The sequence below is a fragment of the Bufo bufo genome, chromosome 1 (assembly GCF_905171765.1).
Source record: "Bufo bufo chromosome 1, aBufBuf1.1, whole genome shotgun sequence".
NCBI classification, from domain to species: Eukaryota; Metazoa; Chordata; class Amphibia; order Anura; family Bufonidae; genus Bufo; species Bufo bufo.
This window is the reverse complement of record NC_053389.1, coordinates 559,936,764-559,956,904: the sequence shown is the minus strand read 5'-3', so window position 1 is coordinate 559,956,904 and position 20,141 is coordinate 559,936,764.

Here is a 20,141-nt window from a genome sequence, read left to right as displayed (position 1 = left end):
CTTGCATGTGCATAGCAGTCAGGGAGAGCTCTTAGGGTTTTATAGGGCTCACCTATAAGTTCCTTAGTTTGGGATCAAGCCAGTCGCTCATTTATTTATGTTCCAGCTATCTGCTAAATTCCTCTATCTCGGGGTATGCCTTCTTTAAGAGGTGCCAATGGCTTTTTATGATGTTTTGGACTTTCCGAGCACATGGGTGAAAAGTATGGACAAAAGGAATTCTTTTGGAGGAGGTAGATAGTGACCGTTTAGAATGAATTGTGAGATTGAAGAAGTTTTGTGGATAGCTTCTTCTTGAGAACCGGTCTTGCATTTCCTCCAATCTTTCTGCTAATTCGGGACCTGTCTGTACTATTCTTTGGATTCTCTGGAATTGGGATGTAGGAAGAGATTTTTTGGTACTGGTAGGATGGAAATTGGTGAAATGTAGTAAATTGTTCTGGTCCATGGATTTTCTGTATAAATCAGTGGTAATTAGCCCTTCTGAATTTTTTTGGACTAGTGTGTCTAGAAAATTATTTGATGTAGGATCATAATTAATTGTGAATTGTAGTTCCGGAGTGATTGTGTTAATGTAGTCATGAAAATCCAGAAGGGTCTCAGCTGTGCCCTCCCAAATACAAAAAAATTCATCTATATAGCGTTTCCACAAGGCAAACTTCTTCCAATTCAGGAATTCTTCAACTGTGATTCAGATTTCATTGTCTACCTCCTAAAATGCCCATGTGGTCTTGTATATGTGGGGGAGACACACAAACTATCAGAAATAGAATCTGTCAACACAAATCAAGTATTAGAAAACAGAATACATTACTCCCAGTCCCATGGCATTTCCACCAGGCAGCACATAACATCTCCCAACTAAAATTCCAAGTGGTTGAACATGTCCCAGTACCCCGACGTGAGTTAAATGTCTAAAATTGAGGGAAGCATTTTGGATCCATAAACTTGAAAGTCTAGAACCAAAAGGATTGAATAGGGAATATGAGATCCAGAGTTTACTATAACTAATGAGCATCTTAGTCAGGAAATGTGCCGTTATAACATACCATAATAACATGTCTCTCTTTTCTTCCCCATAGGCTTATTGACGGACCAGAACACCTGTAATGCTGCATTGTATCCTTTATTGTGAGCCTGTTCATCTTTCTTCTACCTTTTTTCTTTTCCCCTTTCTCTTCTTTCATTCCCCCCCCCCCTTTTTTCCTTTCCTTTCTCCCCATCTCTACTTTTCAGATTTCCTTCTATTCCACCTATATTTTGCTCTAATTTCTCCAGATTTTTTCATATATCACTTTTATTACCATCATCATTCTTCCCAGGGCAGTACGCACCCTTATATTATGCATGCGTCTCTTTGTAACACATTTGCGCTCCACTAGCAGCCCTACTTCCGGCTGGTAGAACACATGGTCGCTGCGTTCCACCGACCACCATCATTATTCCGATATCAGGAGGCTCCCACATATTGCGCATGCGTCCTTTTAAATCACAACAGCGTTCCATTAGTTGCCCTACTTCCAAACGGTGGAGCGCACAGTCAGGTGACGCTGCGTTCCATCGCCCACCCCACCTTCCGGCTCAGCCTGCTCCGGAAATGGTATGCATGCGGCAACACGTCGCTGCCATTTAAACCCCGGCTCAGTCTGCATTTACACAGCGAAAAGACTGAGTATACAGACTCATTTACTAGACAATTAGATTGCACTCACAGGGACAACTGGTGGCTGATGTATGTTGATTTCTATGTGACTGAACTGTTGCACCGAGACTGGCCCCCCTTAAGGGGTATGTGATATAATAAATAGATTGACTTATGTAATAACGATTTATGTTACTCTATATTAGGGCTATATTAAAATGAGACAATACAACAAGCATTATATCTGGTATAACCTTATACCCGGATAGGTATTTATGAGATATACAGTACAGACCAAAAGTTTGGACACACCTTCTCATTCAAAGAGTTTTCTTTATTTTCATGACTATGAAGGCATCAAAACTATGAATTAACACATGTGGAATTATATACATAACAAACAAGTCTGAAACAACTGAAAATATGTCATATTCTAGGTTCTTCAAAGTAGCCACCTTTTGCTTTGATTACTGCTTTGCACACTCTTGGCATTCTCTTGATGAGCTTCAAGAGGTAGACCCCTGAAATGGTCTTCCAACAGTCTTGAAGGAGTTCCCAGAGATGCTTAGCACTTGTTGGCCCTTTTGCCTTCACTCTGCGGTCCAGCTCACCCCAAACCATCTCAATTGGGTTCAGGTCCGGTGACTGTGGAGGCCAGGTCATCTGGCGCAGCACCCCATCACTCTCCTTCATGGTCAAATAGCCCTTACTTTCAAAGTTTTCCCAATTTTTAGGCTGACTGACTGACCTTCATTTCTTAAAGTAATGATGGCCACTCGTTTTTCTTTACTTAGCTGCTTTTTTCTTGCCATAATTCAAATTCTAACAGTCTATTCAGTAGGACTATCAGCTGTGTATCCACCTGACTTCTCCTCAACGCCACTGATGGTCCCAACCCCATTTATAAGGCAAGAAATCCCACTTATTAAACCTGACAGGGCACACCTGTGAAGTGAAAAACATTTCAGGGGACTACCTCTTGAAGCTCATCAAGAGAATGCCAAGAGTGTGCAAAGCAGTAATCAAAGCAAAAAATGGCTACTTTGAAGAACCTAGAATATGACATATTTTCAGTTGTTTCACACTTGTTTGTTATGTATATAATTCCACATGTGTTAATTCATAGTTTTGATGCCTTCAGTGTGAATCTACAATTTTCAAAGTCATGAAAATAAAGAAAACTCTTTGAATGAGAAGGTGTGTCCGAACTTTTGGTCTGTACTGTATATAGTGTTTACCTAGATGCCTTTATTACATATTCTCTTGACAATGCTCAATGTGACTTATATGTTACTTTATTTGTTACTGCAGTCTGAAGAAGGCCATTCGGCCGAAACGTTACACTGCATAGCCGCAGTAACCTGAAAACAATAAAACAATAAAATAATCATCTAACTGCAATTTATGCTGGAGTTTGTTGCATTACTTACAATTGGGGTGGGAACCCTACTCTGAGCAAGAACCACAGAGTACGACAAGGTTCAAATAGGATAGATGACTGTTTAGAGATGAGCAAATTGATTCTATACAATCAGAATTTTTCTGAAGAATTTTTGCAGAGAGAGAGAGTAAGCGAGAAAGAGACAGACGTTCAGAGAGAGAGAAAGATGAGAATGTCGTCCATAGAGCAACTGAACCACTTTTCATCTGAGAAGAATTAGGTCTGAATCGAATCAGACGGTTGATATTGTCGATTCAAACTCAAATCAAATTTACAGTAATTTGATTATCTCTGTGACTGTATTCATCACTTTAGATCTCAGTTCATTGTCTACACTATACACTAAGGCTGCTTTTACACTGTCAGTATTTGGTCAGTAATTGATCAGTGACTTCCATTACCATTCTTGTGAGCCAAAAACAAGTGCTGGTCAAAAATACAGAACAGGTTTAAATGTTGGGGATGCAACAACATGTACCATATACAGAATTGTGTATTATTATCACTTGACCAGTAGATGGCGCTGTACATTAAGGTTACCAGTTGTGTATATCTGTAAAACTTGTTGGTTTCTCTTTCTCTCTCTCTCTCTTTATACCAAGATGGCTGCTGTTACAGTTTGCTGAAATGTTTTGTATGTTTGGAACTTAATCCACGCAAGTAAACCAAGTTCTGCCTCATCACAAGCTACTAGTGTCTTTTCTAACCCACAACCAACAGGTTATGGGCCCAGCTCTAGACACTAGAAAAAGTAAAACTACAAGCAAGTTAGTGCTGCATCTACGATCCTACCAAATCCTGTGTGAGGAAACAAAAGCTGCATCCAATTCACTGAAAGATGGCAAGTGCTTCAAATATGAAGATTACAATGGCAAAGCTCAACAATACCAACTACCAGCTATGGAAGTTTAAGCTTGAAATTTTGTTATCCAAAGATGACTTGTGGCAGGAACTAGATACACACATACCCAATGACAACCCGGAAGACTGGGACAGAAAAAACAGGCAAGCAAAAGCATAAGCCTGTTAGTGGAGGATGATCAACTGATTCATATAAGGAAAGAAAACACAGCTAAAGATATGTGGACTGCATTACAAAAACTGCATGAACGTGCAAGCCTAACCAGTAAACTATATCTGCTGTGCAAACTGCATAAGATGAGGCTGGAAAAAAGGCAGGAAATGGGTGAACATGTAAAGACTATGCTAGAGATTGTGGACCAGCTGGGTGCAATAGGTGACGAAATGAAAGACAATCATGTAGTAGCATTACTGCTATGCAGCCTTCCAGAATCATACAGTGCCCCTATAAATGCTCTAGAAACTAGACCGGAAACTGAACTGACGCTAGAATATATTAAGGGAAAATTACTTGATGAATACAGCAGAAGAAAGGAAAATCTGTATAGTGAAGAGAACAAGAGATGAGAGGCAGGTCTGAAGGAGCATGAAGGCATAAGACAAAGCAAAGAAACCAGGGTATGTTTTTGCGGCAAAAAGGCTGGTCATCTGAAAAAGAACTGTTTAATATGGATAGCTGAGCAGCGAAAGCGGGAGCTACAGAAAAGAGAAAGAGATAAAGCTGTCATGAAAGAAAATGAAAGTGCATCATGGAGTGGTACTTTTAAAGTGACTCAGAATAGTACCTCACATTGATACATTGATTCAAGTCACATGACAAGCGACGAGACATTCTTCACAGAAATAGATTTTAGTGTAAAAGACAAAGTCTTCCTAGCAAATGTGAAAAGTATTACAGCAGAAGGTAATGGTCGGGGGTTTCTGAACTGCAAAACGCCATCAGGGGCAAGCAGTGCATCATTATAAAGAATGGTCTGTATGTTCCAAGCCTAGAAGGAAGCCTCCTATCAGTTAAAACCCTTGCAAGCAATGGACTCACTGTCCAGTTCAGAGGTAATTAGTGTTCATCAAGCATGCTCGGCCGAACACGAGTCAGTGTATTTAAATGTAATTTAGCATCTATTTCTGAAAAGTTTCGGCTAGGGTTTGAACTTTCAATGTTGTACATTATCGGCAAGGACCTTATCCACTCACCTATAAAGCTGAATGCTAAACTGGGTCAGAAAAACCTCATAGTAGTTTCTGATGTAGTGAGTATTCCTATTCAGCAGAAGACTTATTTTAGGTTTCTGTGCAGGTTAACATGTAGCTGTACAGTGTAGTGGTTAACGTCCTTGCCTCTAATGTAAAAGGGATTTCGAATCCAGGCAGAGACTAGTGATGGACGAACATCGGCCGGGACGGTGCGCGAACGCGATCAAATGTTTGCGAACCGCAAGTTGGCGGCGGGCCCCATTCACTTTAATGGCAGGTGAACCTGAAAAACCTTCAGCTCATATTTGAAGCCAGCAAACACTTACTAGAAGTACACAAATAGTCCCACAACATGGACAGTGACATACCAGAGCGGGATCATTGGCAAAAGTTCCCACAAAAAATATGTATTTTAATTAGGGGCCATTTTTATGTTTTTTAAAGGGAAACTCTCAAAAATGTCCCCTGCTGGAGCCTAGAAATTTTTTATTTCCTATCGGTTTGATGTATACAGATGTGCAGCACTCCACGTTTTTGTATCCTGCAGAGTGTATAAAAAAAATGCATACGTTAAAGTTTTCCTACCATGGAACTGTATGGTGAACGGACGCCACTGTACGGCATCAGTCTGAGGCATCTGTTAACGCTTTGTCACTCTGTGTAGATGCATTAACGCAGCAAAACCGCAAACAAATGCTGCACTACCTAAATGTACTATATAGAAAGTATATTATTGATATATAACACCCCTGCTTCAATCAGTTTTCTTGGGGGGCAACTGGTAAATCACACCACTAGAAATTATTTGTTCCAATAGTGTTTGTCCCTCTGTGTGGCTGCAGTATCGCAGCAGAACCGCAAACAACTGCTGCACAATACAATTGCACTATAATTTACTTTCTATGTTAGAATTCAACAACAACAAGAAAGGAGTATATAATTTCTTGAATAAAAATATATATTTATTGAAATTCGTTTAAAAGGTGTACAAAACACAAATACAAACTGCTTATATGATGAGAATATCCAAAGTTATCCACATCTATAACACCCAATAACTATGCAATGGAGACTGTGACAACCATGAGTTAATATCATGAAGACATACTATGTGCCTGACTATATGGAGCAGCGGGGTGTAAGTCCCAACTGAATTCAACCGCACTGATGTCTATCAATGTAACTATTGGTAATAAAGTGGCTAATGCATGTAGAAGAACCTCATCAGAAGTTCGTTATTACTTGTATAGGTGGGCGTTATAAATGGGGGTGCCGCTCCTCGACGCGCGTTTCGTCGCCTGTGACTTCCTCCTGAGGAAGTCACAGATGACTAAACGCACGTCGAGGAGCGGCACCCCCATTCATAACGCCCACCTATACAGGTAATAACGAACTTCTGATGAGGTTCTTCTACATGCATTAGCCACTTTATTACCAATAGTTACATCAGCAAGTGCACGTGTTGCATCAAAGCAAAGGCCATCCAAACCTCTCTTTCACAGTCCAGTCAGAGAAAAACCGCTAAACCCATGGAACTGATACACAGTGATGTCTGCGGACCAATGAAAACCACCACACCCAGCGGGAACAGATATTTACTGACTTTCATCGATGATTATTCTAGGTACACAATAACATATCTAATGAAGCACAAAAGTTACACATTAGAAAAACTTCAAGAGTTTGTAGCTATGACAAAGGAAACCTGGAATAATACGCACTGACAATGGAGGGGGAATATATGAGTACTTAGAATCATACCTAAAGAAACAAGGTATTATACACCAAACAACTGTACCGTACACTCCAGAGCAAAACAACGTAGCAGAAAGAAAGAATCACACACTTGTAGAAATGACCAGATGTATGATTTCAGATGCTGCATTACCTAACAAATACTGGGGAGAAGCGATAATGACTGCAACATACCTACAAAACAGGCTCCCATCAAAAGCTATTGAAAGTACACCATATAAAAAGTGCAATGGATCAAAACCTAACGTAGGGCACATCAGAGTGTTTGGCTGTAAAGAATATGCCCACATTCCAAGTGAGAAATGCAGCAAGTTGGAGAACAAAGCCATAGAAGGCATTCTGGTGGGCTACAGTGAGCAGAGTAAGGGATATCCTTTGTCCAAAGACCAACAAGGTCACAGTAAGCCGCAGTGTTTATTTTGATGAAAGCGAAGCACCAGATAATACAAATCTTGAAAAATGTGGAGAGGATTTGCGCGCTGAATCAGCAGGAAAAGCTGACCCATGCGAAGCAGGACAAGAGCCAGAACAAGAGGTGGAACTTACAATCAACGAGCCAGTAGAACCCACTAAACAACAAGAAATCAGAAGATCCTCTCAGATGACAAAAGGGATACCACCCCGCAGGTTATCATACGCTGCTAAAACACATCAAACACAGGAGCCAACATCCTGGGAAGATATAGAAACTTTTCCATTGTTTTCTACAAAAGAGACTGAATGTCGTATAATTATGCACATGCCATTTAGAAGGGGTGTTGGGGATGCAACAGCATGTACCATATACAGTATTGTGTATTATTATCACTTGAACAGTAGATGGCACTGTACATTAAGGTTACCAGTTGTGGATATCTGTAAAACTTGTTGGTTTTTCTCTCTATATCTCTCTCTTTATACCAAGATGGCTGCTGTTACAGTTTGCTGAAATGTTTTGTATGTTTGGAACTTAATCCACACAAGTAAACCAAGTTCTGCCTTATCACAAGCAACTAGTGTATTCTCTAATACATAACCAAAAGTAAATGTTTCTATTACACCTTATCTTTGTGTAGCCCCCCACTCCTGGTTTTGGCTCATAATCTCTGATGGAAATCACTGATCAAACATTGACCAAACACTTATGCCTCGTTCCTACAGTCAGTGTTTTGGTCAGTGATTTCCATTAGTGATTTTGAGCCAAAACTAGGTGCGGCTCTAAACACAGAACAGGTGCAGATCTTTCCCTTTGGCCTCTTTCAGACGAACTTAAGGGCACTGTTGCCGTATTGCGGATCACATATATGGATCCGCAATACACGGGCACCCTTCCGTGTGCATTCTGCATCACGGATGTGGACCCAATGATTTGAATGGGTCCGCAAATCCGGAGATGCGGAACGGTGCGGAACGGAAGCACGGAACCCCTCTGAAGCACTACGGAGTGTGTTCCGTTCTGTTCCGCAAAAAGATAGAACTTGTCTTATCTTTTTGCAAAACGACGGAACGCAGACCCTATTCAAGTGAATGGTGTCACGATCCGCATGAGTCTGGCCCAGGGTCCACAGAGCCTTTACGTTTGTCTGCAAGAGGCCTTATACCTTATGTCTGTGGAGGCTCCAATCCTGGTTTTGGCTCACCATTACTGATGGAAATCACTGACCAAAACACTGACGTGTGAATGAGGCTTTACTGAATCTTTTCCCACAAAACTACGTATCAATCTGCTCAGCCCCTCCTGCTCTTTGCTTTATGACATGCTGCTATCTGTAGATTGCAATGCATTTTGTAATGACAAAATCTGTGGAAGTGCATGTGGGACTCAACATTTATTTTACCTAATATAATACTGTATTATGGCTCTGTGTTACCTCTGATTTGTATACAAAGGCGGTACTGCACCATTCCTTTGATTTCATACAGAGGCATACAGTGTTTTTTCTGTCAGATTTAGGCCTCATGCACACGGCCGTGTTCTACGGCCGAGAGCGATCCGTAGTAACCCGGCCGGGATTCCTGCTGACAGCAGGAGAGCACGGCGTCATTGGTTGCTATGACGCCATGCGCTTCATGCCGCCGCTGCTGTACAGTGATACACTCGTATGATCTATACGAGTGTATCATTGTACAGCAACGGCGGCATGAAGCGCACAGCGTCATAGCAACCAATGACGCCGTGCACTCCTGCTGTCAGTTACCACGGACCGCTCTCGGCCGTAGAACACGGCCGTGTGCATGAGGCCTAAGTATGATTTGTGCCTTTTCCATCAGACACCATGTAGTGGAGCTGTTTTGGCTTCCTATAGTTATCTTTTTTTATGGTTCTGTAGAGATGCAACATACAACTGCACATAGAAAGATTACGGCTCCAAACTATGGAGCTATATGGACTCATGCTACCTCTCAAGCTCCTTAAAGATGACTCCACTGTGCACAAGGCCTAAGGCTGGTTTTTTTACACGGGCGTTGCGGGAAAAGGTGTGGGTGTGTTGCGGGAACATGCGTGATTTTTCAGCGCGAGTGCAAAACATTGTAATGAGTTTTGCATGCGCGTGAGAAAAATCGGCATGTTTGGTACCCAAACCCGAACTTCTTCACAGAAGTTCGGGTTTGGGATCGGGGTTGTGTAGATTGTATTATTTTCCCTTATAACATGGTTATAAGGGAAAATAACAGCATTCTGAATACAGAATGCATAGTACAATAGTGCTGGAGGGGTTAAAATAAAAATTAAAATATTTAACTCACCTTAATCCACTTGCTCGCGCAGCCCGGCTTCTCTTCTGTCTCCTTCTTTGCTGATTGCAGGAAAAGGACCTGTGGTGACGTCACTCCGGTCATCACATGGTCCATCACATGATCTTTTACCATGGTGATGGATCATGTGATGACCGGAGTGACGTCACCACAGGTCTTTTTCCTGCAATCAGCAAAGAAGGAGACAGAAGAGAAGCCGGGCTGCGCGAGCAAGTGGATTAAGGTGAGTAAAAAAAATTTTTTAACCCCTCCAGCACTATTGTACTATGCATTCTGTATTCAGAATGCTATTATTTTCCCTTATAACCATGTTATAAGGGAAAATAATAAAATGATCGGGTCCCCATCCCGATCGTCTCCTAGCAACCGATTTTCACGCAGCCCCCTTCACTTCTATGGGGCCTGCGTTGCGTGGAAATCGCACAATATAGAGCATGCTGCGATTTACACGCAACGCATAAGTGATGCGTGAAAATCAACGCTCATGGGTCCGGATTCAGTGCGGAAATCTCGCCCGTGTGAAAGGGGCCTAAGGGTCTTGCGTTTACCATATGCTAGGTGTTACTGAACTTTCCAGGCACATACGTTAGAGATAATCTGTCACCACATTTTGGCATCTCCAGCTCATACCACTGTTGTACAGTCGTGGCCAAAGGTTTTGAGAATTACATAAATATTGGAAATTGGAAAAGTTGCTGCTTAAGTATTTATAATAGCAATTTGCATATACTCCAGAATGTTATGAAGAGTGATCAGATGAATTGCATAGTCCTTCTTTGCCATGAAAATTAACTTAATCCCAAAAAAACCTTTCCACTGCATTTCATTGCTGCCATTAAAGGACCTGCTGAGATAATTTCAGTAATCGTCTTGTTAACTCAGGTGAGAATGTTGACAAGCACAAGGCTGGAGATCATTATGTCAGGCTGATTGGTTTAAAATGGCAGACTTGACATGTTAAAAGGAGGGTGATGCTTGAAATCATTGTTCTTCCATTGTTAACCATGGTGACCTGCAAAGAAACGCGTGCAGCCATCATTGCGTTGCATAAAAATGGTTTCACAGGCAAGTATATTGTGGCTACTAAGATTGCACCTCAATCAACAATTTATAGGATCATCAAGAACTTCAAGGAAAGAGGTTCAATTCTTGTTAAGAAGGCTTCAGGGCGCCCAAGAAAGTCCAGCAAGCGCCAGGATCGTTTCCTAAAGAGGATTTAGCTGCGGGATCGGAGTGCCACCAGTGCAGAGCTTGCTCAGGAATGGCAGCAGGCAGGTGTGAGCGCATCTGCACGCACAGTGAGGCGAAGACTTTTGGAAGATGGCCTGGTGTCAAGAAGGGCAGCAAAGAAGCCACTTCTCTAAAAAAAAAACATCAGGGACAGATTGATCTTCTGCAGAAAGTATGGTGAATGGACTGCTGAGGACTGGGGCAAAGTCATATTCTCCGATGAAGCCTCTTTCCGATTGTTTGGGGCATCTGGAAAAAGGCTTGTCCGGAGAACAAAAGGTGAGCGCTACCATTAGTCCTGTGTCATGCCAACAGTAAAGCATCCTGAGACCATTCATGTGTGGGGTTGCTTCTCATCCAAGGGAGTGGGCTCACTCACAATTTTGCCCAAAAACACAGCCATAAATAAAGAATGGTACCAAAACACCCTCCAACAGCAACTTCTTCCAACAATCCAACAACAGTTTGGTGAAGAACAATGCATTTTCCAGCACGATGGAGCACCGTGCCATAAGGCAAAAGTGATAACTAAGTGGCTCGGGGACCAAAACGTTGAAATTTTGGGTCCATGGCCTGGAAACTCCCCAGATCTTAATCCTATTGAGAACTTGTGGTCAATCCTCAAGAGGCGGGTGGACAAACAAAAACCCACTAATTCTGACAAACTCCAAGAAGTGATTATGAAAGAATGGGTTGCTATCAGTCAGGAATTGGCCCAGAAGTTGATTGAGAGCATGCCCAGTCGAATTGCAGAGGTCCTGAAAAAGAAGGGCCAACACTGCAAATACTGACTCTTTGCATAAATGTCATGTAATTGTCGATAAAAGCCTTTGAAATGTAGGAAGTGCGTGTAATTATATTTCACTACATCACAGAAACAACTGAAACAAAGATCTAAAAGCAGTTTAGCAGCAAACTTTGTGAAAACTAATATTTGTGTCATTCTCAAAACTTTTGGCCACGACTGTATATGTGATGTAATTACTTTTCTAAAACTCACCTTCTAACTCCTTCTGTGATCCTGTAATCATTCCTTTTCTAATCCCTGATGAGTCCTCCTAATGATATGCACAATCTGAAATCTCCCCATATGCTCTGATATACACCATCCCGGCCAGCCAAGGTGAGGCAGAGTTCACGGATGGAGAAGGCATGATTTACTTGTGATTGACATGTACAATTCAGAACCTTTTCAAGCAAATTGTGGACAACGCAAGTAAATTTTACTAAATTAAATATAAATTTAAAATTACCTTGTCGCATTTTTTCTGGAAGTTTAATAGTGATAGAGTCCCTTTAACCCTTTCGCTACCGCTGGAGTGATGGTTAAACATGGCGCTCGCTCGCGCAAGCAGCGGGCTCCATGGCTGGTCGGTCTCTGCTGTTTCAAACTTCAGAGACCCGTGGCTAATGACTGCTACCAGCAATAATCCCGATCATAGTCATTAAAGCCAAATGAAGGGAACGAGTCAGTTTTACCACAAAGGGAATGCTGTAGGGACAGTCCCCGTAAACACGTGTAGGAATTGCATTTTTTTCCAATTCCACCCCATTTGGAATTTTTTTTCCCGCTTTCCACTACATTTCCCGCTTCCCACTACATTGCATGCCATATTAAATGGTGGCATTAGAAAGTACAACATGTTCCGCAAAAAATATGCCCTAATATGGTTATGTGAACAGAACAATAAAAAAGTTATGGCTAAAGTAAGATAGGGAAGAAAACGCGAAATAAAAAAACACAATTCTAAGATTTGAAATTACACAAACTAGATGTGCTTTAACTGCAGACTGTCAGCTTTAATTTGAGGGTATTTACATCCAAATCAGGTGAACGGTGTAGGAATTACAACAGTTTGCTTATGTGCTTCCCACTTGTTAAGGGACCAAAAGTAATGGGACAATTGGCTTCTCAGCTGTTCCATGGCCAGGTGTGTGTTATTCCCTCGTTATCCCAATTACAATGAGCAGATAAAAGGTCCAGAGTTCATTTCAAGTGTGCTATTTGCATTTGGAATCTGTTGCTGTCAACTCTCAAGATGAGATCCAAAGAGCTGTCACTATCAGTGAAGCCGGCCATCATTAGGCTGAAAAAACAAAACAAACCCATCAGAGAGATAGCAAAAACATTAGGCGTGGCCAAAACAACTGTTTGAAACATTCCTAAAAAGAAGGAACGCACTGGTGAGCTCAGCAACACCAAAAGACCCGGAAGACCACTGAAAACAACTGTGGTGGATGACCGAAAAATTCTTTCCCTGGTGAAGAAAACACCCTTGGCCAATTGGCCAGATCAAGAACACTCTCCAGGAGGTAGGTGTATGTGTGTCAAAGTCAACAATCAAGAGAAGACTTCACCAGAGTAAATACAGAGGGTTCACCACAAGATGTAAACCATTGGTGAGCCTCAAAAACAGGAAGGCCAGATTAGAGTTTGCCAAACGACATCTAACAAAAGCCTTCACAGTTCTGGAACAACATCCTATGGACAGATGAGACCAAGATCTACTTGTACCAGAGTGATGGGAAGAGTAGAGTATGGAGAAGGAAAGGAACTGCTCTTGATCCTAAGCATACCACCCCATCAGTGAAGCATGGTGGTGTGCCAATGGAACTGGTTCTCTTGTATTTATTGATGATGTGACTGCTGACAAAAGCAGCAGGATGAATTCTGAAGTGTTTCGGGCAATATTATCTGTTCATATTTAGCCAAATGCTTCAGAACTCATTGGACGGCACTTCATAGTGCAGATGGACAAAGACCAAAAGCATACTGCAAAAGCAACCAAAGAGTTTTTTAAGGGAAAGAAGTGTAATGTTATGCAATGGCCAAGTCAATCACCTGACCTGAATCCGATTGAGCAGCCATTTCACTTGGCCATTCACTGAAGAGAAAATGCCCCAAGAACAAGCAGGAACTGAAGACAGTTGCAGTAGAGGCCTGGCAGAGCATCACCAGGGATGAAACCCAGCATCTGGTGATGTCTATGCAAACTGTTGTAATTCTTACACCGTTCACCTGATTTGGATGCAAATACCCTCAAATCAAAACTGACAGTCTGCAGTTAAAGCACATCTAGTTCGTTTCATTTGCAGTGGGATGCGAAAGGGCAACCTTGTTAATCGTCATGTTTTCCTGTATAAATCATTGGTTGTTACAATAAAAAATGTCAGTTAAATATATCATATAGGAGACACACACAGTGATATTTGAGAAGTGAAATGAAGTTTATTGGATTTACAGAAAGTGTGCTATAATTGTTTAAACAAAATTAGGCAGGTGCATAAATTTGGGCACTGTAGTCATTTTATTGATTCCAAAACCTTTAGAACTAATTATTGGAACTCAAATTGGCTTGGTAAGCTCAGTGACCTCTGACCTACATATACAGGTGAATCCAATTATGAGAAAGAGTATTTAATGGGGTCAATTGTAAGTTTCCCTCCTCTTTTAATTTTCTCTGAAGAGTAGCAACATGGGGGTCTCAAAACAACTCTCAAATGACCTGAAGACATAGATTGTTTACCATCATGGTTAAGGGGAAGGATACAGAAAGCTGTCTCGGAGATTTCAGCTGTCTGTTTCCACAGTTAGGAACATATTGAGGAAATGGAAGACCACAGGCTCAGTTCAAGTTAAGCCTCGAAGTGGCAGACCAAGAAAAATCTCGGATAGACTGAAGCGACGAATGGTGAGAACAGTCAGAGTCAACCCACAGACCAGCACCAAAGACCTACAACATCATCTTGCTGAAGATGGAGTCACTGTCCATCGTTCAACCATTCGGCACACTTTACACAAGGAGATGGTGTATGCGAGAGTGATGCAGAGGAAGCCTTTTCTCCGCCCACAGCACAAAAAGTGCCGCTTGAGGTGGGCTAAAGCACATTTGGACAAGCCAGCTTAATTTTGGAATAAGGTGCTGTGGACTGATGAAACTAAAATTGAGTTATTTGGCCATAACAAGGGGCGTTATGCATGGAGGAAAAAGAACACAGCATTCCAAGAAAAACAGCTGCTACCTACAGTAAAATATGGTGGTGGTTCCATCATGCTGTGGGGCTGGGTGGCCAGTGCAGGGACTGGGAATCTTGTCAAAGTTGAGGGACGCATGGATTCCACTCAGTATGAGCAGATTCTGGAGACCAATGTCCAGGAATCAGTGACAAAGCTGAAGCTGCGCCGGGGCTGGATCTTTCAACAAGACAACGACCCTAAACACTGCTCAAAATCCACTAAGGCATTTATGCAGAAGAACAAGTACAACGTTCTGGAATGGCCATCTCAGTCCCCAGACCTGAATATAATTTAAAATCTGTGGTGTGACTTAAAGAGAGCTGTCCATGCTCGGAAGCCTTCAAACCTGAATGAACTAAAGATGTTTTGTAAAGAGGAATGGTCCAAAATACCTTCAACCATAATCCAGACTCTCATTGGAACCTACAGGAAGCGTTTAGAGGCTGTAATTTCTGCAAAAGGAGGATCTACTAAATATTGATTTCATTTCTTTTTTGTGGTGCACAAATTTATGCACCTACCTAATTTTGTTTAATTAATTATAGCACACTTTCTGTAAATCCAATAAACTTCATTTCACTTCTCAAATATCACTGTGTGTGTCTCCTATATGATATATTTAACTGACATTTTTTATCATAATAACCAACGATTTATACAGGAAAATCATGACGATTAAGAAGGTTGCCCAAACTTTCGCATCCCACTGTAAAATCCATTGTGGTGGTGTATAGAGCCAAAAATCTTAGAATTGTGTCGATGTCCCAATATTTATGGACCTGACTGTATAGCATTCCAATAGGCCACTCAGTGATATTCATTTTATGGGTCCATTTATGGAAACCTTGCATCAACTTTATGCTGCTTTCAACATTACAAAACTGCTTTGTGCAGCTATCTACAGGACCTGCCGTACGACCTTCAGAGGGTTGTGTGACCAGTCAGAAGGTTTGTGCACAAATGATGCTTGTGAAAATGTAAAAGTTTTTAGGCCAGAACTTTTTTTTTCTGCAAAGTCAATGATATAGAACTCCCGATGTTTTTCATTTTTTAGCAAAAAATAAACCATACATCTGCTGCCCATTTATTGGGAGTGAAAGGAATGGGCTGCGGCTCTCTGCACAGCCGGTAGCCAAGATGCTGCTGTGCAAGGAAAATCTGTGAAGGTGCCGCTCTGAACCACTGCTGTGGTCCGGAAATATTTGCTTCAGAAATCTTTTGAATTCTTACAACTGAGATAAGCAGATGAGCACATAATTGAATTCTGACATTTCAGCTTTTGAATCTGTAAGTGGAGACGGTGACAACTGAAAGACACATTTATTCATCTCACATGCATGTCATAAACCATCTGCTTTCACCTTATGATGGGATATCATTATAATAATGTATAAAGTTAAATTCATTCAGAACTGTACAGCTGGCCATATATTATATTAGTACAGTAAATCAGGGGCAAAAGCCGTTACCAATATTATATGTTTCTGTTATTGAATGAAAGTGCTTACATAATTTTAAAGAAACAACCAATATAACTGCACTTTCTGCTGCACCTTTTGCAAAATGACAATATCACTGTCAGTAAAGCAAACATAATTACCAAACCTTGTTATATTAATATATGGTCTTTTTACAGTTTGGGGAGAAATCCACTTTAAATCTTCACTGTTGAAATCAGGGGCGTAGCTAAAGGCTCATGGGCCCGATGCAAGGGTTTTCCCTCAATGCTTTGTAGCCAGGGACAGGGAAGCACATTGCCTTCGTGCTGCCTGAGGTACAAATTGAAATGTCCCTCCCCCTCATGCCAAATTCTTGACCTAATCCTTTCCCTCCAGCCAGAGGTGTAACTTGACCAGTAGTGAACGTCTGCCGGGGCGGTTCGCGAACGCGATCGCTCGAACGCGATCAAATGTTCGCGAACCGCAAGTTCGCGGCGGGTCCCATTCATTTTCATGGCAGGCGAACCTGAAAAACCTTCAGCTCATATTTGCAACCAAAAAATAATTACTAGAAGTGCACAAATAGTCCCACAACATGGACAGACACACAACTGCCGCACAATACAAATGCACTATAATATACTTTCTAACATAGAAAGTATATTATAACATTGTACAAGGAAGGCAATCCATTAGAATATACATAAAGATAAAACGTAACCTTTAATAATTTTACTATGAGGGTCCATTCACACGTCCGTAAGTGTTTTGCGGATCCGCCAAACACGGACACCGGCAATGTGCATTCCGCAATTTGTGGACCGCACATCGCCGGCACTATAATAGAAAATGCCTAATCTTGTCTGCAATTGCGGACAAGAATAGGACATACTCTATTTTTTTGCGGAAACGGAAGCACAGATGCGAAAGTGCGGATCCGCGGATGCGGACAGCACATTCCGGCCCCATTGAAAATTAATGGGTCTGCACTTTTGCGGAACGGATGCGGACCCATTTTGCGGACGTGTGAATGGAAAAGATATCTCTCAAAATGAAAATAAATGAAATTATTAAAGTTAACCAAAAAGCATAGATGTGGTAGGCAATAACAAGTGCTCGGCGGCACTAAATCAGGTGCTCGGCGGCACCAAATCAGAAACCATATGTCCTACCACAATCCGGGGGGTTCCATTACACATCCATGAATCCCGGAGGGAAAGCAAAAAAACATCCATCCCTGGGCTAGATGATGATGTGGTATTGAAGGACAGGGTGGGCAAAGAACTGTCCCTGACTTTGCCCTACAGGGGGTGCTATTCTGGCCCTGATAGCCTAACCACAGACCACCTGCCCTGATAAGAGCGACCCCGCCCGGAACCTTACCCTATATAAAAATCCATGAAGGTAGTCCAAGGAATTTAAAAGGGTATTCTCATGTCAAATATTCATGAAATATTCACAGGATATGCCATAAATGTCTGATAGATGTCGGTTGCAACTCTAGAATCAACACCTATCTCTAGAATTGGAGCTTCCGACCATATCCTGCCTTACTCTGTCCCACTGGTGCTGCATCCATGCTGTGAGATGTGGCCAGGTTTATGGAAACTGCCAAGCTCACTGTGCTATGCTAAAGTTAAGAGGAGGTACAGAAACAGTTTAGCATAACAAGTTTCATTGTTTCTGCAAATCCTGCCACCTCTTGTAGCCTAGAATTTGTAAACAGTGAGACAAGATAAAGCGGGAAGTTATTATTTTTTTTCGTTTTATTATTGAATGCTTATATAGGAACAAATGTGTGTTTTTATAAGGTGTTCCAACAGAACCCTTATCTAATTAATACAATGGCACAGCCTTAAAGCTGTTTTCCATGAGTTTGATATTGATAGTCTATCCTCAGGATAAGTCATCAATATCTGATTGCTGAGGGTCCTGAGGATAGGCCATCAATATTAAACTCCTGGAAAAACCCTGTAACTAGACTTAAGTAGTTGTATTAATTATCACTTCAATCATAAAACTATATTAAAACTATACTATAGAGCTATTTATACACAAACAATTCCCTATCTGCTGAAAAAACACCACAGGTGGTAGTACTGTATTCTCATTTTCTACAACCAATATTTACAATGGCATCACATTACATTTGTAAGCTTGTAGTCTGACTTAAAGGCGTTATCCCATGATTAATGTGAAAACCTAGAACCGGCCCTGTACCTCACATGGATCCAGAGATCTCCCCATTCATTGCTCTGCTAGATTTATATCAAGCTGGCAGCTCAAGGGGAGTGTCTTTCCTGCTACAGCTCAGGGGGCGTGTCTCAGCTCTCCCTATCACAGCTCAGGGGGCGTGTCCATGCTCTCCCTATCACAGCTCAGGAGGCAGTTGAGGGATGAAACTGAGCATGTGCGGCCTTCTCAGTGAGCAGGACAAAGAAATAAGAAAGAAACAAACAGCAGGTGGAGCTATACAGATACATTGTATTGAGTATCTCAGTGGCTATGCTAAATTTACATAGAACTAAGAAAATATTCCAATCCTGGTCTGGTTTGAAAACTTGTAGAATTTTTTTGTTGAACAACCCCTATAATATCTTATTTTCTCTGTATATCTATCTATTCATTTCTACTCTTTTGGTTAGATATACGATTTTTACTTGGCTACACCAATTAACATTGGACCTTGCACAATGAGATATTATAGCCATACTTCAGTGTTCCACATAACAACAGACTGTTGTTTGTACTGCGGCAGCAATACTGACAATGTGGCTGCTGAGAAGCATAACCATTTAGCCCTAGCCTGATCCTTCACTGACTGTAGCAAGTCATCATCACTGGGGTCATTGCTTGCCTGAGCAGAGGAACCAGGAAGTGTAGAGGCTGAGAAGCATCAGAATGGTAGCATAGGGGATCAGTAAGATAACTATTGCATTTTTTCAAGCACTGTGAACCTTTTTTAATATCCTTTTAATATACCGGGCATCCCGTCAGTGCTGGGATGCTCCTTATTCCACCAAGCTTAGTCCACCAAACTAGTTATCAATTCTAAGGAGAAATTTTTCAGAAGCATCTTAAGCAAGAGTTGGGTTCTGTTAACATACTGTCATTTAATCTGATGTGTATTTCTGTAGAAGAGGCCAAACCAGACACTTGGATTTCTGCCATGGATGTGCTGCCGGAATGCAACAGATCCACACCAGATTTCCGCAAGGATTTTCCCATTGTCATTAAATTTAACTTGAACCGCTGCTATTGTGTTCTATTAGCCAGAGTTTCTTATTTATCCTCAACTATAAGGTCAATTAAAAGCAATTTAATCTAAATTGAATTTACTATTGGTATTAGGTAGGTAACTGGAGACAACAACCTATCATAAAAAATTCCCTTACTTTAATTTCACTTAAGTTACAATGGACAGATTTTTCTCTTTCTTTCCTTCAGGAGAGGGGAGGATTGGTTAGCACCACTAGCAGACTTGATAAGATCTTGGATATGGTGGCTAAGGGGTCAATAATGTTACTTTGTAGTCATGGATTTGGACTCAACCATGGACAAGATCTGCATGAAGTTTTTTATGTTCTCCCATAATTGCATTGATCTCTTCCAGATAACACATTTTCCTCCTATTGTAAAAATATCCTGCTACGTTAATTGGCTTCCTATGAAGTTGGCTGTAGTGTGTGCCTGTGTGGGGCAGGAAATGTATGGGCTGATTTCCTTAAAAGGGTTTTCTGGGAGTAAAATATTGATGACCTTTTTTCAGGATATCAAATCTGCGGTGGTCCAACCCGTGGCTCCCCCGTGGCTGTTTGAAGGGGC